This window comes from Balaenoptera musculus, chromosome X (genome assembly GCF_009873245.2).
Source record: "Balaenoptera musculus isolate JJ_BM4_2016_0621 chromosome X, mBalMus1.pri.v3, whole genome shotgun sequence".
Classification (NCBI taxonomy): domain Eukaryota; kingdom Metazoa; phylum Chordata; class Mammalia; order Artiodactyla; family Balaenopteridae; genus Balaenoptera; species Balaenoptera musculus.
Window position 1 is genome coordinate 113579155 of NC_045806.1, and position 16625 is coordinate 113595779.

The 16625-nt window shown below is 41.8% G+C and overlaps 1 protein-coding gene across 3 annotated transcripts in view; it reads left to right on the forward strand.

Annotated features, from left to right (window-relative positions):
* Positions 1-16625, forward strand: part of FHL1 (four and a half LIM domains 1) — a 60029-nt gene that overhangs the window by 21254 nt on the left and 22150 nt on the right. For all 3 annotated transcript variants that reach the window (XM_036839862.1, XM_036839867.1, XM_036839865.1), the window contains exon 2: positions 1531-1604. The gene's annotated coding sequence lies outside the window, so the exon portion shown is untranslated. The remainder of the gene's footprint in view (positions 1-1530; positions 1605-16625) is intronic.

The following is a 16625-nucleotide window of genomic DNA, read 5'->3' on the forward strand; positions in this document are numbered from 1 at the left end:
TTGTGTGTACATACCATGCTAAGTCCTGGGAGATAGAAGAGAAGTCAGGGATTTCTGTCCCTGTCACCAAGAAACTTAAAGTCCTGTAAGACAAATGAGGTATAATATAAAACCAATGATGAATTATTCATATGATAGAATAAGAAAATATTATCTCTACTTAAGTATAGGTGGGAAGGGGACTAGAAGGTATTCTATTGGAGTCAGTCACTTTCAAGCATTTGCTTTTGAAAGTTAGCTCTTCGTCGCTGGCACAGATTTGCCTTCCTCTGGGCTTTTGATCTGGCGGACAAGACCCCTGTCCCTATAGTCAGCAGACTTGTCCATTTCAAGTTTGGAAGAGTTGTCTTCAACTGTGACAGTTGTCATTAAGGTCTCTAAACAGATGAACCCATTAGCCTACTGAGCTAACTGGACCAGGTACTTATTTTCCCATTCATTAACAGTAAAAAAAAAAAAAAAAAAATCTCTCACCACTGCTTGTTTGATGATCGGCCTGGAACCGGTTGGTCAGGGCGCGGGGGGCTGTTATGAGCCTGGTTATAACCCTTGGTTTATGTTTGCCTTATTTCATTGGGTGGATGCTTCTTGAGCGCCTCCTGTGTGCCAGGCACTGTTCTGGGTGTGGGAATAGAGCAGTGAACAGAGGAGACGGGGCTCGGGGGGCCCTCCTCTCTGGGAGCTGTCTTTTCCTCAGATTTCATTTGCTCGTGTACATTTTACAGTTCATATAGAAGTGCCTTTGGTGTGAGTTTCAGGATTTCACACGTTGGGGATGATACAGTGATCACACTGCCTTGCTCCTCAGCCCCAGCCAGTCCTTTCTGAATGATGGGGGGCGGCTGAGGGGGTGATGCCAGCGTGCCCGTGGGGAGGCCTCGCGGGTGCGGAGAGGGCAGCGTGTCAGGGTATACCGTCTCTGTGTCGTGATGGGAAAAGCACGGGGCACACCTGTTTCCTAGGCATGCCCACCAGCCTACGTCCTAATCCTGTTGTTGATTGGAGATAACTTCAGCGGTCGCAAGGCACCTCGTCTCCATGGCAACACCTCTAAATATTCCTCTGGTGACTTGTGCTCTACATTCTTTCTGGATCTGAGCCCTCCTGTGGCAAAATATTCTAGAGCTGTTAAAAGAGGGGGAAAAAAAGGCTCAACTAATAAATCTATTCTAAAAGACTGAGTCATTTGTTTTGATTACCCGGGTGATTGCCAAGTGTTAATTTAAAACTGAAATAGGCCATGAGCTCACTCTGCTAACAATGCTGAGTGTTTGAGCTAATACAGCTTGATAATGAGGGGGCCAGATCCACTGCCGGTGCGAATGTTATATGATAAACAGACATTTGGGGAAATATGCAGAACATCTTGGCAGTTTTCCTTTAGCTCTAAGGGTTGTAAATACAAAGTAGAACGTGTTACCGTGGGCCATTTCAAAGGAAGTTGATTTTTGTTTTTGTTTTTTAGGAATTTCTGACTTTTCTTCTGAAAAGGTAACTTGACCTCTTGATTCTCATTGTTTCCTAACTTAGGTACGTCGGAGGTTGTTGTCAGCTGCGTCCCGCCCTCACTGAATACATCCCGTTCTGCACACATCCAGTGTGAGGTAAGTTTTCCGAATCGCCACCCATTCTTACCACTGATCTCCACCTCCTGATGTGTGGTGTTAGGCTCAACGTTGTACAGAGATCTCTGTCTGTACCGTAGACTTTAAGGGGGTTTGTTTTAACTGAGCTGAGCGACATCACCGCTTACCCTAGATGCTGGGTCTCTGGGGAATGCCTTTTCAAGGGCAAACACATCTCATTTGCTTTTCATTTGGGGGCATGGAAAGTGAATGTGGCAAGCACAGCAGAACGGTTAGAGGTCTGCTTGAGGGTATAGATCTGCTCGTGTTGCCCGTGAACAGTAGGGAGCAGGAAAGCTGCATGGAGCAGACCCTGGGCCGGAGCCCGGCAAGGCTGGGCCGCCCGGTCAGCTGTCAGAACTCTCACGCCTGGGGTGAGCCGAGCCTAGGTGTGGAGCTGCCACTGCAGAATCTGGTGCTTTGGAGTGTTTCCATGGAGCCACATTAACGTGGGCCGCCAGATCTTTTTCTCACTAGGACTAAAGTTCTAAGCGCAGCCGCGTGGGTGTGAGCAGTGGGGTGCGCCAGGCCTTCCATTTAACATGCCCTGGATAGGCATCCTCCGTCCTCTTCCTTTCGCCTCTGGACACTCTGTGATGACGCCGGCTTACTCATTTCTCTCTCTTGAGAGATGGGGGACGTTCACCTTTGGATGTGGAAAGGGAGGGAGTCTGCAAGATGGTTCCTCCAGGCACAGTGTAAGGGGCCACGGTCTTTCTGCTTTCTGGGCCCCAGTCTCCTTGTGTTTATAAGAGAGTTGGTGACAACTACGGAAGCCCGCGCGCCTAGAGCCCGCGCTCTGCAACAAGAGAAGCCACCGCAATGAGGAGCCCACCCACCGCAATGAAGAGTAGCCCGCGCTCGCCGTAACTAGAGAAAGCCCGCACACAGCAACAAAGACCCAACGCGGCCAAAAATAAATAAATAAATTAGTTTAAAAAATAAATAAAATACTGTTTAAAAAAAAAAAGAGAGAGAGAGAGGTGGTGACATTTGCTGCACCGGACCACTCAGGATTTCCACTTGCATCCATCGAAAGGTGGCTGCGTTTTTGCCTTCCCCTCCACCCCGCCCCATTCCATGCTCAGTCCCACATTCAACGTAGGGCCTTTTATTTCAGTTAGGGTTGATGCTTCCTCGGAGGTGAGAGTTGCCTTTCTTACATCTACTTGATGCAGGATTCTCCAGAAATTTTAAAATATATATGCAAATATATTAAACCCTAAATACGACTATAAAATATAAACCCTAAAGAGTGAAAAAGTAGGACAGCTTTTTAGAAGTGTTTAATCTGAATTTGATCAATTTCATCCATTACAATGGTAGCTGGCAGTCGTTCCCGGGGCCTGGGGCTTTAGACTGGCCCTGTGACAAAAGCTTCGGCAGTTTCTCTCAGCTGTCAGCCTCAGTCGACTCTTCCATCTTCAGATTTAAGCCCTGGCATTACTATCATCCACAGCCTTTACCTAAAAGGGTTGTTTTCAGACTTTTTTTTAAATGATGAAAGCCTGTCTTCAAATAAAAACATGAGGTCTAAAACCCCAGTAGAGAATACCCAGCCGGAACTGCCTGGGCTCAAGTAGGAGGCTGCGACTCTTGTCCTCCAAGGAGCCCTAGGGCAGTTGAAAAGCAGTGCCCTGTTTAAGGAGCAGAGGTTTTCACTCTGTGCCCTTTCACAGCTCTTACTTTTATTTTTCCACAGCAAGAGAGACTAGACTGTTGAAGGACATACACAGATGAGTCAAAAACACCCTCCCATCAGCTGAGTTGGAAATGCTGGCCAGGTGAGGCTTGGCCATTCACATGCATTGTTTGCCCTTAGGAATTCCACAGCAGTCTGCAGCCTTGACAAACTCTGTCAGTAAGAAAACTTTAATAGAAACTATGTGTACACGACTGTATTCTTAAAATGGAACATTTTAATTTGAAGTCCTTTGAACACATATTTGAAGTGGTTTTGTGATACTAAGAATACCCCAATGACATCTTTAATTTGACCAAAACTTAGCATCTTTGGGTTTTCTTTTAGAGCAGTGAGTTTCTCAAGCGAGTTAATGAAATAGAATCCATTAAGTTCTGTTTCACCATGACAGAAATCTATGGGATTGATGTAAAACAGTTCAACAATCACGATGCAGTGGTATCTTATGATCTTTCTTCCTTTCTTTTATTCATTCATTCGTTCAGCCCTACTGTGGACTAGGCCAGGAATGTAGGAGTGAGCAAAACAAAAAGAATGTGATACATTTTCATCTGATATTCTTCAAGTATAGGACATCCCTAGATTACTTTTCCTTTTGCAGAAGAGGAAACTGAAAATTGATTTTCCTTTTTAAATTAAATTGCCCAGTATTGAGTAGACCAGTATGGGTTCAGGGGTACAAACCAAAGTCCCTGTCTCCAGTCTGCTCCTTGAGCCTGTGAATTATGCCACCTCCATATAAGTGTGTGCAAATAATAAAGGATGCCTTAATTCCTGGGGATGCAGCTGTTCCTGGGACCCAGATGCCCCCAAAATGAAAACAAATGTAAACTGTATATTTCACACTCTAGTTTTTTAAAGTTTATTTGGAAAAATTGGACAGTTTAGGAAAACGGACTCTGCAGTTTCCACATGAGGATATATATATTTTTTAATGGTAATGTGTCCCGTTTTATGTTCAGTACAGTATTTATCACAGGTAAACTTTATAATTCAGGAACTTGAAATTGTTCCATTTGGCTGCCCTTTAGGTATGGAATTACTTGGAACAAAAACTTGAACACAACATAATTCTTAATGCGTACTTGAGCTGGGTACTCTACGTATTTGTTTTTGTAGTAGAGACGATAATGAGACATTTATTTCACATCTAGGAAATATTTGTATCATTGACATATGGTCACTTTCATGATTGATTTGGCAGTTTTTAATATTCACAAAACAAAATTTTTAAAAGCAGTAGTCATAGTTATTTGATTTGTACCATTGATCTTTTTTTTTTTTTAACTTACTGGGTTGACTTTTTTTTTAACATCTTTATTGTAGTATAATTGCTTTACAATGTTGTGTTTATTTCTGCTGTATAACAAAGTGAATCAGCTATACGTATACACATATCCCCATATCCCCTCCCTCTTGCCTCTCCCTCCCTCCCACCCTCCCTATCCCACCCCTCTAGGTGGTCACAAAGCACAGAGCTGATCTTCCTGTGCTATGCGGCTGCTTCCCACCAGCTAGCTATTTGACATTTGGTCGTGTACATATGTCAGTGCCATGTACCATTGATCTTGACGTGACCTCTCTTCTTGGTGCACAGATGGGTCACACAGGCTTAAAGAGTTTGGAAACCGTCCATCTGGAGCCAAGGTCTGAAACTGGTGGGCTGGATCTGGCACACAGAGGGGTTCTTTTAAAATTTTAAGGGAATTGCCAAGCATTTAGGAATTGAGAGATTTCACATTTTTAAACAAATGCGGATTTTCCTCTTCTCTTGACATATCAGAAGATCTGGCAGCATGGAGCCTGCATTCCTGTTGGGCAACGCTAGGCTGGAGCCAGTAGCCGCTGGATCTTTAGATAGAGCATGAACTCTGAAACTTGCCACGGTCGCCAGCGCTGTGTTATCTCCTTGACACTAAGGACAAGGGTCAGGTGCCATTATCTGAATGTCTTACTCATTTGTAAGACCTGCTTGGCTCTTACGTGCATGTGACTTTTCGATCCCAGGTGTGGGTGAAATTGCGACTACAAAGTTAGAGCCATCCTTCCTCTCAAAACCTCAGCGTGTGAATTTTCAGGTGCATGATACGCTGGGTGATGTTCATTTGAAGGGGGTACCTTAAAAGGGTTGAGGGTAGACATCTGAGGGGAGGGATCCCTTCTGATGGTGCCTGGTTCAGAGCAGGAGCATCGGCAGAGCTGGGGGGAATCCCGTGGTCTGTGTCGGTGCTTTTCAGCCTTTAACATGTAGATTCTGGTGCAGCAGGTCTGGGGGCAGGCCTGAGGTTCTGCAGTTCCAGCAAGCAGCTGCTCATACCACGGCTGCTCTGAGGACTCGCCTCTTTGAGTGGCGAAGGGGACTCTACCCTAAAGCAGTCCTAAGAAAGAGCAGTCATGCAGTGGTGGTTCTAAATATCTCTTCCTTTGGCCCGAGAAAGAGAAGGAGATCTTAACCAGGCTCTTTGGGGTTGAATCTTCATTAACAAACCTGGGTTCACTTCTGGTTGCAGCAGGATAAATTTTTTTAATTAATTATTTTTAATACAACATAGGCTGTGTAAAAGAGAAATCCAACTTTTATTTTAAATCTTGTTTTAAATTAAGTGCTTCTGATAAAAAAGCTAGATATGTTAAAGGTCAAGAATCATAAAGTAGGAATTAGAGCTTTAAATTGTATAATTATAGGAGAATATATTTATGAGAGACTCCTAGAAACTTATTTAAATAAGACCACAGAAAATAGGATAATAATCAAATCCCTGGAAGTATGATAACCTTGTAACTATAAAATGATATAAGTCAGGGGAATTCCCTGGCGGTCCAGTGGTTAGGACTCCGCACTCTCACTGCTATGGCCCCAGGTTCAATCCCTGGTCGGGGAACTAAGATCCCGTAAGCCACGCGGTGCAGCCGAAAAAGAAATGATAGAAGTCAGAAAGGAAGAGATCAATGGATTCAAATATATAAAAATGTGCTGAGAGAGTAGATCTTAAGTATTCTCACTACACATACACAAAATGGTAACTGTGGGGTAATGGCTGTGTTAACTTGATTGCGGTAATTATTTCACAGTGTATGCATATGTCAAGCCATCACGTTGTATACCTTAAATATGTACAGTTGTTGTAATTATACTTCAGTAGAGCTGGGGAAAAAAATACTGAAAAGGAAAACACAAAACAAAAGGAGATGCTCCATAACTGTTGGCTGAGTGAATTCTCCAGTAGGTGGACGGGTAAAAGACATTCATGTTCTAGCACAGAGTAAATGAATGCAAGAAAAAATGTTCAGCCTCACTGGTGTGCAAAGATGAGCATATTCAAACAGCAGTGAGGTACATTTTCCATCTGTAAAATCAACAAACACAAAAAGAAAGCCCAATGCTAATATGGTTACCTTGGAGCCAGTAAACACTTACTCATTGCTGGTAACATTGTAAGTTGGTAAAAAGCTTTTTGGAACATTATTTGGCAATATATGGCAAAAGTCACAAAGATTGGTACCCCTTGATCCAGTAATCCTATCTGGGGAAATGTGTTCGAAGAAACAAGCTGTTTTAAGAAAAGAAAAAAGCTGTGTGTTATGGATATTCCTCACAGTGTTATTTGTAAGGACAAAAAATTAGAATTTAAACATCCAACATTAGAGAAATGGTTCATTTATTCAACAGATAGTTTTGGCTAAGTAACTATGATATCTCTATGAAGTGGAATTCCATGAATTTGTTCAAAATTAAAATGTTGATGCCTGCAGAGCAGTATGAAAGAATCTGTATAATACAGCTTTACTAAAAACTGCAGGATGCAAAACGGTATATGTGCTCTGATTATTACCTTGTGAAGTGATGTGTACGTATGGACAAGACCTAGAAGGCACCTGGACAAATGTAAGTAGCACTCTGAGCTTTTGTTCGCATTGTTGTCCTATTGTTTGTACATTTTGGAGGTTGAGAGTCTTCAGCTTTTACCTCCTTAAATCAACGCCACATCACAAGCAGTGATGTTTCCACTGATCACACAGTAGGTGCTTAGTAAATAGCTGTGAAACATGATGAGGACTCCTGCTCAGGGCCTAAACGCTGAGTTCCAATGGTATTGTTCCTTCTTGATTGCTTTGTTCCACCATCCTGAGCCCCCCTTTTGCTTCCTGTGGTCGGTGGAGAGGCATCTTGGTGTCCCACGTGACAAAGTGTACATGTCTGTCTCGGAGCTTCTCATTGACGTGCAGCAGGGCTGGGGCCCGGACCTTCGCGTGCCCGGGTTCCGTGTTTGCTGCAGTAGAGCCTCGGTGGAGCCGCGAGGAAGGGCAACGCCCATTTCAGCTTCTGGTTTCCTTCAGAGAAGCAGCAAAACTCCACCTCAGTGTCCTGAGCCTTCTCCCAGCGCCCCCTCCCCTCCAGTTGTGTTCCCCATGTCCCTGCTCTCAGTATACTTTTCTCCTTTAATTAGGTCAGTTACTTCATGTCTGTTTTTCTTTTTTGACATGGTTTCCTCTGGCTGTAGTGCCACATATTTTCCCCATTTGTCATTGCCTCTGCAGCTTCGTGTTGCAATCGTTTTTCAAGTGGAACAGAGAGCACACTGCTGAGGGGGGCAGCTCTTGACTCTTTGCCTGCCCTTTGCCTGCATGAGTGTTGCTATTTCTTTTGGGCCTAGTTCTGTTTGGTTTTGTAGTCTTCATCGTCAGTTATGTTTGGACTGAAAGATACTTAAGTAAAAATAACGGTAAGTCAGAGAGATGTTTGGCAAAGGTGCAGCACATTTGTTAAGGTTGCTGGTTTATTTATCTCCCCTGTCTCTATGGTGACTAAATCCGGGGCTGGGATTTAATGGACTTAATTTTGACCTCTTGTACATCTCCTGACTTTCCCAGCCTCTGATATAGAAGGAATTCACTTTCACTATAGGAGAGAAATTGCCTCACTTAGAGAAAGGGTCCTAACTGGACTCTGGAAAAGTGGTATCTCCAGAGTCTTCGATTCTTCTGCTGTCTTTGATCAGAGTTCGTGTAGCACTTGTAGAGAAAGCGGAGACGTCTTCTAGATAAATATGCACGCACGCGCGCACACACACGCACATTACCAGTGGCTCCAGTACAGCTCCCAAATGACCATGTGCTCTGCCACAAAGGGAGAAATGAATTCCTAATTTTAGTCACATGGTGTCAGATCATCAGTTCCAAAGGACTAATGGCATATGTTATGGACAACAGCCTTCAGGGGACTCTGAGTGGCCCTCACTTGCTTCCAGACACACCACCGTCAGCCTTCCTGGCCAACCCTGGTCCTCTTCATGAACGGTGTTTTCAACACCAAGTGCTGTCTGTCAGTGAACCATAACTCAGCCTGCCCCCCTGGATAAGAGCAGCATCAGAGTTGGGTACGCCTCTTCTGTAGAGCCGGAAACTTTCTTGCTTTAAATAAAACGCGTACACTTGAATTATGTGAGGCCACTGCCTGGTTCTGTGCTAGCCCAATTCCTGGAGTTTTAATATTCACGTAGTTGGTCACTGTCAGCAAGCGCCATCCTTTTTTCACCTGAATGAATAGTCTTTCACGTCCTTTAAAGTGATCTCTGGGTGTTTTGTTACTCCTACTATAAGCAGTCTTTTAAGTTACTTGACCTTTTCTGTTTTTTTACTGTTAAGGAAATTGAGGTTCCCCGGGTCTCACATTGAAGAAAATATAGGTATCAATAATATTTCCCAGGGTCATGTCTTTATTGTTTGTTAATGTGGGTGAACTTTCAGTGAGAACTTTTTATAAGAGAATCTTTTCTAAGAATATTAAATCAATGGGAACATTGATTGGATATTACATTTTTTTTTTATTTTTAAAAAGTATCTCCTTTGGGCTTCCCTGGTGGCGCAGTGGTTGAGAATCTGCCTGCCAATGCAGGGGACACGGGTTCGAGCCCTGGTCTGGGAAGATCCCACATGCCGCGGAGCAACTAGACCCGTGAGCCACAACTACTGAGCCTGCGCGTCTGGAGCCCGTGCTCCGCAGCAAGAGAGGCCGTGATAGTGAGAGGCCCGCGCACCGCGATGAAGAGTGGCCCCCGCTTGCCACAACTAGAGAAAAGCCCTCGCACAGAATCGAAGACCCAACACAGCCAAAAAAATAATAAATAAATAAATAAATAAATAAATAAATAAATAAGTATCTCCTTTATCCATTACAGGATTCTAAGTCTCCATGCATAGAAATGTTCGAACCATATATCAGAGTTCCAGTGTATTAAACTGTGCCCATGGAAGTCCACAGTAAAGGTTATGTTTGACTAGGATTCGCACGGAAGAAGTCAGGTTTGGACATTGGAATTCAAATCTAGTGTTCTGTCCATACCTAATTGATGTGAAATGAAGACATGGATCTCTGACCTCTAAGGTAGCTAGAGTCAAACCATCTTGAACTTGAGTTGGTTCAAATGATCCTTTAAAACTTTTTCTCCTCTTCCATATGATGCTTTAAGACTCACAAGGACACTCCAGTTTTAGGAAGTTTAATAATATACCCCAAATCGAGTCAGAGTGCTTTATTTAATGCTAGTGTATACTGTGTTAGTTTACTCATGGATAATTTATCTATTTGCAAGTCCTTTCATCCTCTCTAGGAACAAATTCACTTGTGTGAATTTTCTTTAAAACCAAAACAAAGGAGTTAGTAAATGATTAATAAGGATTGTACAAAGACTGAGACAAGAGAAGCGACTTAAGTGCCCTTACATTCTTATTCCTCAATAAAATATTAGAGTTCAGATCTGTCATCAAGTTCAGTTCAAGTCCAATAGGAACTTGTGAATACTCAATGTTTTTATTAAGATTTTGTAACATCGTAAGACCCAGTGGATATGGAAGTTGTTTGAAGATTTTCTCCATCATCAACTCTTCTATTAATAGTACAGAGACTTGAGAAGCCAACACCAGATGCTCACTTGTGAAAGAGATCCATACTTGTGGGACGAATGTTGGATACTCGTTAAGTTCTGGGGTTGAAACCTTGCTCATGTGGCTTATAACCGTGAACTTAGAAAACCTGTGAGATTAGGGCCATAGCTAAATCATATACATTTTATTATGGTCAGTACAATAAGCATAGCTCAGGTCCAAGCTTTTAGAGAAATCAAAACGTTAAGGCCCAAAGCTGTTAACAGTGCTTGAGGAAGAGCAGCAAGCACTTCTGTTCCCATCACTATCATTGTCATCATCATTATCATCATATCAACCTTGTGTGTTGAAAGCCCAGTGTGGAGAACTGTGCTAATAATAGTTATAATTTATTTCCTCATCTCTTTAATTCTTAATATTTCAGTTTTATTTAAACAGCTCTAGGGATCGAATCAATTTAAATTTAAAAAAGGAGAAAGTATATAAAAATGTACTTGGAATAGTAGCCTCATTCTCCTGTCCTGTCAACCAGATAAGCTTCCCCCTTTGTATAGCATCTCTCACTGAAGGATCTCAATTTACTGGATGAACAGTTAGTTTCTGTAACAGTTCTTCACCGAGGTAGGAAAGCAGTGGTCCTTAGGTAGTTTGGTGAGAATTTGTGGTCTTTGCGGGTCTGTGGACACCTCTTAAACCATGTGATACGTGTGTGTGATATGACCATTTTTATACCTTCTTCAGGGCTATGAATTAATAATTTACTTAAGATATTCCAAGTGTTTCTTTCCCAGAACCAGTGGAGTTTTTTCTGTGGATTCTGGTGACGGGTTTGTGTACGTAGTTCTCAGTGTACGTGCCTAGGGGATTCATAATCCATAGTGTCTTTTGCTCACTAAAGTGGTTCAAGTGCTAATCGGAGAGGCTGAGTTCCACCCTTGGCATTGGGCTCACGTGATGGGTTTGAACCTGGAAGCAGTACAACATATTCTGTTATTTGTAGCCTGTCCTTTATGCTCCCAGCTGTGTCCTCTGTATCGTCAGTCCTTGTAGACTTTACATAGGATCTTGACCCAACTCCTTTGGTCCTCTCCTGTGTGCTCTTTTTTGTTACTAGGACAATCTAAGGCACAAATTGAGTCAAGGATTTGGTTGGGGTTACTGCCCTAAATAGTGCTCTCCTTCCCCAGGAAGCTCCCTGGGAGCAAGAATTACTGATGATTTCTCTGGTGTCCTCCAAGTCATGTATGATTTATGCCAGAGGCATTTACTGGAGATAGTTAATTAAATGAAAGGCATTTTATAAATTACAAACCATAGCATTACCGTAGTGTTACATAGGACACTCTTGGGATCTTTGTTTGACCTCCTGTTCCTCTAATATCAGTATTCCTGACATGGTTGGAGCATATTCTTGAATAGAACAGTCCCTCCTGCCTAATCCCTTATAGCATAGCATCACATTTTCCCCAGCACTTTGTTATGAAGTTTTTCAGACAGACAGAAAAGTTGAAGTTACACAGTGAACGCTCCTTGCCCACCACCCGGATCCTATAGGTAAACATTTTGCTAAATTCGCTTTACTACGTACCCCTCCGTCCGTTGGTCCCTCTTCATTTCTTGGCTGCATTTCAGAGCAGCCTGCGGGCACCCTTACACTTCACCCCTAAACACTGCAGCATGCGTATCATTGTGTGGTTGCAGTTCTGACATTCTTAGACCTGCTGTCAGATTTGCTAAGATTCTGACATTTATTTTGCTGGTGGCTAGGAAAAGATGGTAAGTTGAATGTGAAATAAGCTCCATTTTCAGACCCGGGAGAGTTTTTGTTTCTAACTACCAGCAAGTGAACAAACACTTTGTATCACTGCCCTTTTTCTCCCACTTTACACGATCACATTATTTGTACTGTTGACATTTGGAAGGCCAGTCTAGGAAATAAAGTTGAGAGTCTGGTTTATATGAGTAAAAGCGGAGAATTGGGGTTGAGGATAGCGGGGCAGGAGGTTACCAGCGTGATACCGCTTACGTATACAAGGTCTCGAGAGGGTTTAGTGGCTGTTTATATCACCCAAGGGTGGTAGATTTAATAAACACTAACAGTACAAATAGAGGGTCCTTCTAACCTATTGGTTATATTCCGTGGAAGCCTAGAACTCATAGAAATGTTTCAGAGGTTTCACCAACATTTAAAAATCTAACATGAATTAGATTTCTTTAGAAGTGTATCGAGCTATTTAGAAAGCACTAATAAAAAACAACAGACATACTCAACCGTGTTTTGTAGTAAATTTTAACATACTGGAGAACACTTACTGAATGACTTTAAAATAAGTAAAGGTTGTTCATGTCAGCTTAAAATAAAATTTTGAATAACACGTGTCATTCATCAAAGTCAGGATAATATTTCTGTTGTGGGAATAAAGACAAAAGGTCTTCAGTGAGACCATTACACTAAAGCCATGGTGTTAGGGCATCGTCCTGCAAAAGCTGAAGTTACATTTTGGTTTCCAGTTACAGTGAGCACTTATCCATCTGTTATATTTAGATTTTTTTTTTCTAGTACCTTTAGGAATCTGGAAACAGACAAGTATATGCTTTCAACTTGAAACCACCATAAAAGGGGAGAGGTAGCGAAGAGGCCCGGAGGCTGGCTCCAGTGTCATCCCTCAGATGGGGCTGTGTGAATGGATTAGGGAACCTTTCGAAAGGTCTCTCTCTTGGCCCATAGCTCAAACCGCTCAACACAGGTCTGAAAATGCATGGGTGCAATAGTACGGTTCGTTATGAGATTTTCAGGGCTTCTTTGATTACGCCCGAAAAGCCTTACAATGGCTCTGGCAGATTTCTTTCACTTGGAGGCCGCCGTTCTCACTTTGGTCCCTTTGTTCTGGGTGGTACCACATTCTGTGCCTGTACCTAGGCCAGTACCTGCTTGTTTGTAGCTGCAGTTGATTTTTAAAATGTTTGCTCATCTATATTTTATTTTCTCTTAACATTTTATTATGAAGATTTTCAAAGTTGAAATGATGTTGCAGTGAACACCTGTATCCCCAGCATCTGGAGTCGTCTACCATTAACATTTTACTCATCAATGCATATGATTTTGGGATGCATTTCAAAGTAAATGTGGTAGATTTCACCAGTCAAATAAGTTCATATATTTTACACACTTTGAGTCTGGCTTTTCGAACATTATACAAATGTGCCTAAATTGGCATCGAGTCCTGTGAAAGAAGCTGTCAAATAAATGCCCCCTTTTCACTGGGAAAAAATTCCGGAGCCTTTTTTAAAAGTCACAGATTTTCTGGGGAACTTCCCTGGCGGTCCAGTGGTTAAGACTCCACGCATTCACTGCAGGGGGCACGGGTTTGATCCTTGGTCAGGGAACTAAGATCCCCGCATGCTGGAGCACGGCCAGAGAAAAAAGTCACAGAGTTTCTGGAATTCTGGCATGGAGTTGGAAAAGAATACTGGCTTATTTTGAAATCTGAACTTTTTTGTGACTCAGACGTTGCTGACCTCTGATAGAGAAGGGGGTTATACTTGTAAATTTTGTTTTCATCCTTGAGACAGGAGCCAGATAACTTCCAGTTCTTATAGAGAGGCAGGAAGGATCATCTTTTAAAGTGTTACAAAATACATCGTGTTGGTCACTCCAACAAAATCTGTTATATTTGGAAAGCAGGGGAGCAGTTAACTAAGGACTAAATTTGGTCTATGCTGGATCCCATCCCAAACCCTGGTGTCAAGTGTTAAGTGCAAATTATTAAAAAAACACTCTTGTTACAATTGGAACCGTGAGACCGTGATGGAGATGAGAGATTTTAGTGTGTGGCTTTTGCCCCCTTTATGCGGAAAGCACTCCCTCCATCCTTGCAAAGCTGCGTCGTCGTTCCCTTTATTCTCAATCCCCAGAACCTTGTCTAAACACTCTCCCTTGGCCCCGGGGCTTGGCTGGGTGTATTTCCTTCTGGAATTCTTCCCTCGCACTCCTGAGTTAGCTGGCGGGAGATCCCTTAAAAGCATTTCCCCCTATAGGGGCTAATCCTGCAGTTTCCACTTCAGTTCCAGCTGCTATTGCCTGGGTAGAAGCAGATCTCTGCGATGCTTCCAATCTCTGGACCTTGCAAGAAAATTTAATGTTTAAGAACAGAAAGTTAGGAGAGAAACTCTTTGGGGCGGGGACTAGGTGGCGGGCTGTGGGTGAAGAACTGGGCGGTTAGATACATCGTAAACGTGTCAGTAGGACATGAATTTAAAAATTACCTATAGGGAGTTGTAAAAGCTTAAGCAGCGCCTTCAGACAGACGCACTACTCTTTAAAACCTGTAAAAAGTCCTTGGCACCGTGGAAGGATAATGCCCTTTGGTCTTGGAAGAGACTGTTAGGTTGCAGAGGTTTCAGTTCCTCTACCACCGACTTGCTCTTAGATCTCAGAATGTGACTGACTTGTTCTGTGATGGTTTCTTTCATAAGCACTGATAATAAAACTGATTTACTGTATATAGTATAATAGGGGCATTTAAAACTATATCTAGTTTCCGTTATAGCTCAAGTTTTTGAATGATTAACATTTAGGTATTAACATTACTCCAATTTAATTTTGTTTGAAAATTGTTGTTTTGTATATGAATACATTGTATTCTGTCATTCATATGTACAGTACCACCCTTAAGTAAATGATATGTCCACAAATCAGTTTAGAAGGTTCATTTCCTGACTGCAAGACAGATGTCAAAACACATAGAAATTGATTAGACTCTATACCTGTTGCTGGCAGGAAGGTGGAAAGTTTTCTAGATTTATGATTACGACAGGTGACAGTGTGAGCTTCTATTCTTAGTTTGACCTTGTTCCCCTCTCTTAAGGCAAGACACTTAATCTTCTTAACGTCTCAGTTTATCCATGTGTAACACCTGTACTCTTCTTTCATGAAAACAGTACCTGGTTTATATTTGATAGCATTTGAGGACTTGATATAGAAGGTGGCATCAAGGTTCAAATTACTCTGTAGAAACTATTTGTATGTTGAATGATAATCTTGACAAATTACTAATTACTACATTTAGAAAGTTACAACTCTGGAGGGAATTGATATTTGATATTGTTGTCCTGTGTGTTCTAAGTTACCATCATAACAGTAGGAAAATAAACCCTGTCTTGGCTGTGTTACAAAGGGATAAACTCACTTCTTCAAGTGGTTACTAAATCTCCAGCCCTTTAGACAACAAATAAAAAGTGCTCCTTGTTTTATTTAATTTTTCTGGAAAAAAAGTCTTCTGACTAACCCTGGCTTAATTTTTTCTTTTGCTGAGAGCTTGCCAAGTTGTTCTCTTTGTAAAGAATGAAGGATAAACCATGTCAGTTACTTAAAGCAGCAAAAATTACCCTCTACAAACGGGCAGGGGAGTATGCTTTTGATTTTCAGATCAAAGCAAAGAACCAAGATTATGTGGAGCTAGCTTATAATACATTTGTACCCAGCTACTTGTGCCTTTGCAAAGAATCAAACGTTAACTAAATAGCAAGAGGATTAAATAGCTAGATGCTGAGTAAAACTAAAATACCCATATGACTATTTTTTAAATTCTATATCCTTGGAAGTTTAGGCTAATGTGAGAGAGATCACCAGTCTTTTCACAATGATCTGCTACTAGATTTTATGGTGTATGGTGTATAACTGTGTATGTGTTTACTGTGAAAATTTTGTAAGTCGTGTGAAAAATGAAATCCACTCGAAAAATTAGAAGACACTGTCTACTTAGGTACAAAGCCTGATTTTTATATATATTTTTTCTTTTACAGATATTTTATTTTGACATTACTTTTCAGTTCATACAGTACTTGGACACACATGATTTAATTTGGTTCCCAAAACCAAATTAAATCCTATAGGGAGAGCAGGACAGGTATTCATGTCCGCATTTGATCGATGAGGAAGAAAAAATAACTTGGCTTGTGAGTAGGTCAACAGAGTCAGGGGTTCTACCTGGGATTTTTGATTCCATATCTGTTGCTCATTCCTTGAGTTACAAAACAGTGAAGCCAACCAAACGTTCACTGTTCTTTTCATTAAATGCCAGCTTAAAATGAATTTAACTTTTATAACGTTGTCTCTGTTTACTTTGACAGAATTAACTTGTAATTGATTTTGCACTTGCTAAAACTTTCAGAGTTAAATGTCCTGTTTCACAGCTCCTGAATTCGTCTCTTCTCTGTACACTTCCTTGGCCAATACGATCATTGATGTAGCATGTATTTAGCATGTGTTTCTGACATTAAATGAGTAGACTGTTGGAAGGGAATTGAAATGAATTAGCGGTATAATTTTTATTATACTCCTGGTCCTCCACACTGACCTGCTGCAACACCATGACTGAGGACCCCTATTTTAACACCGAACAAAAACTGCT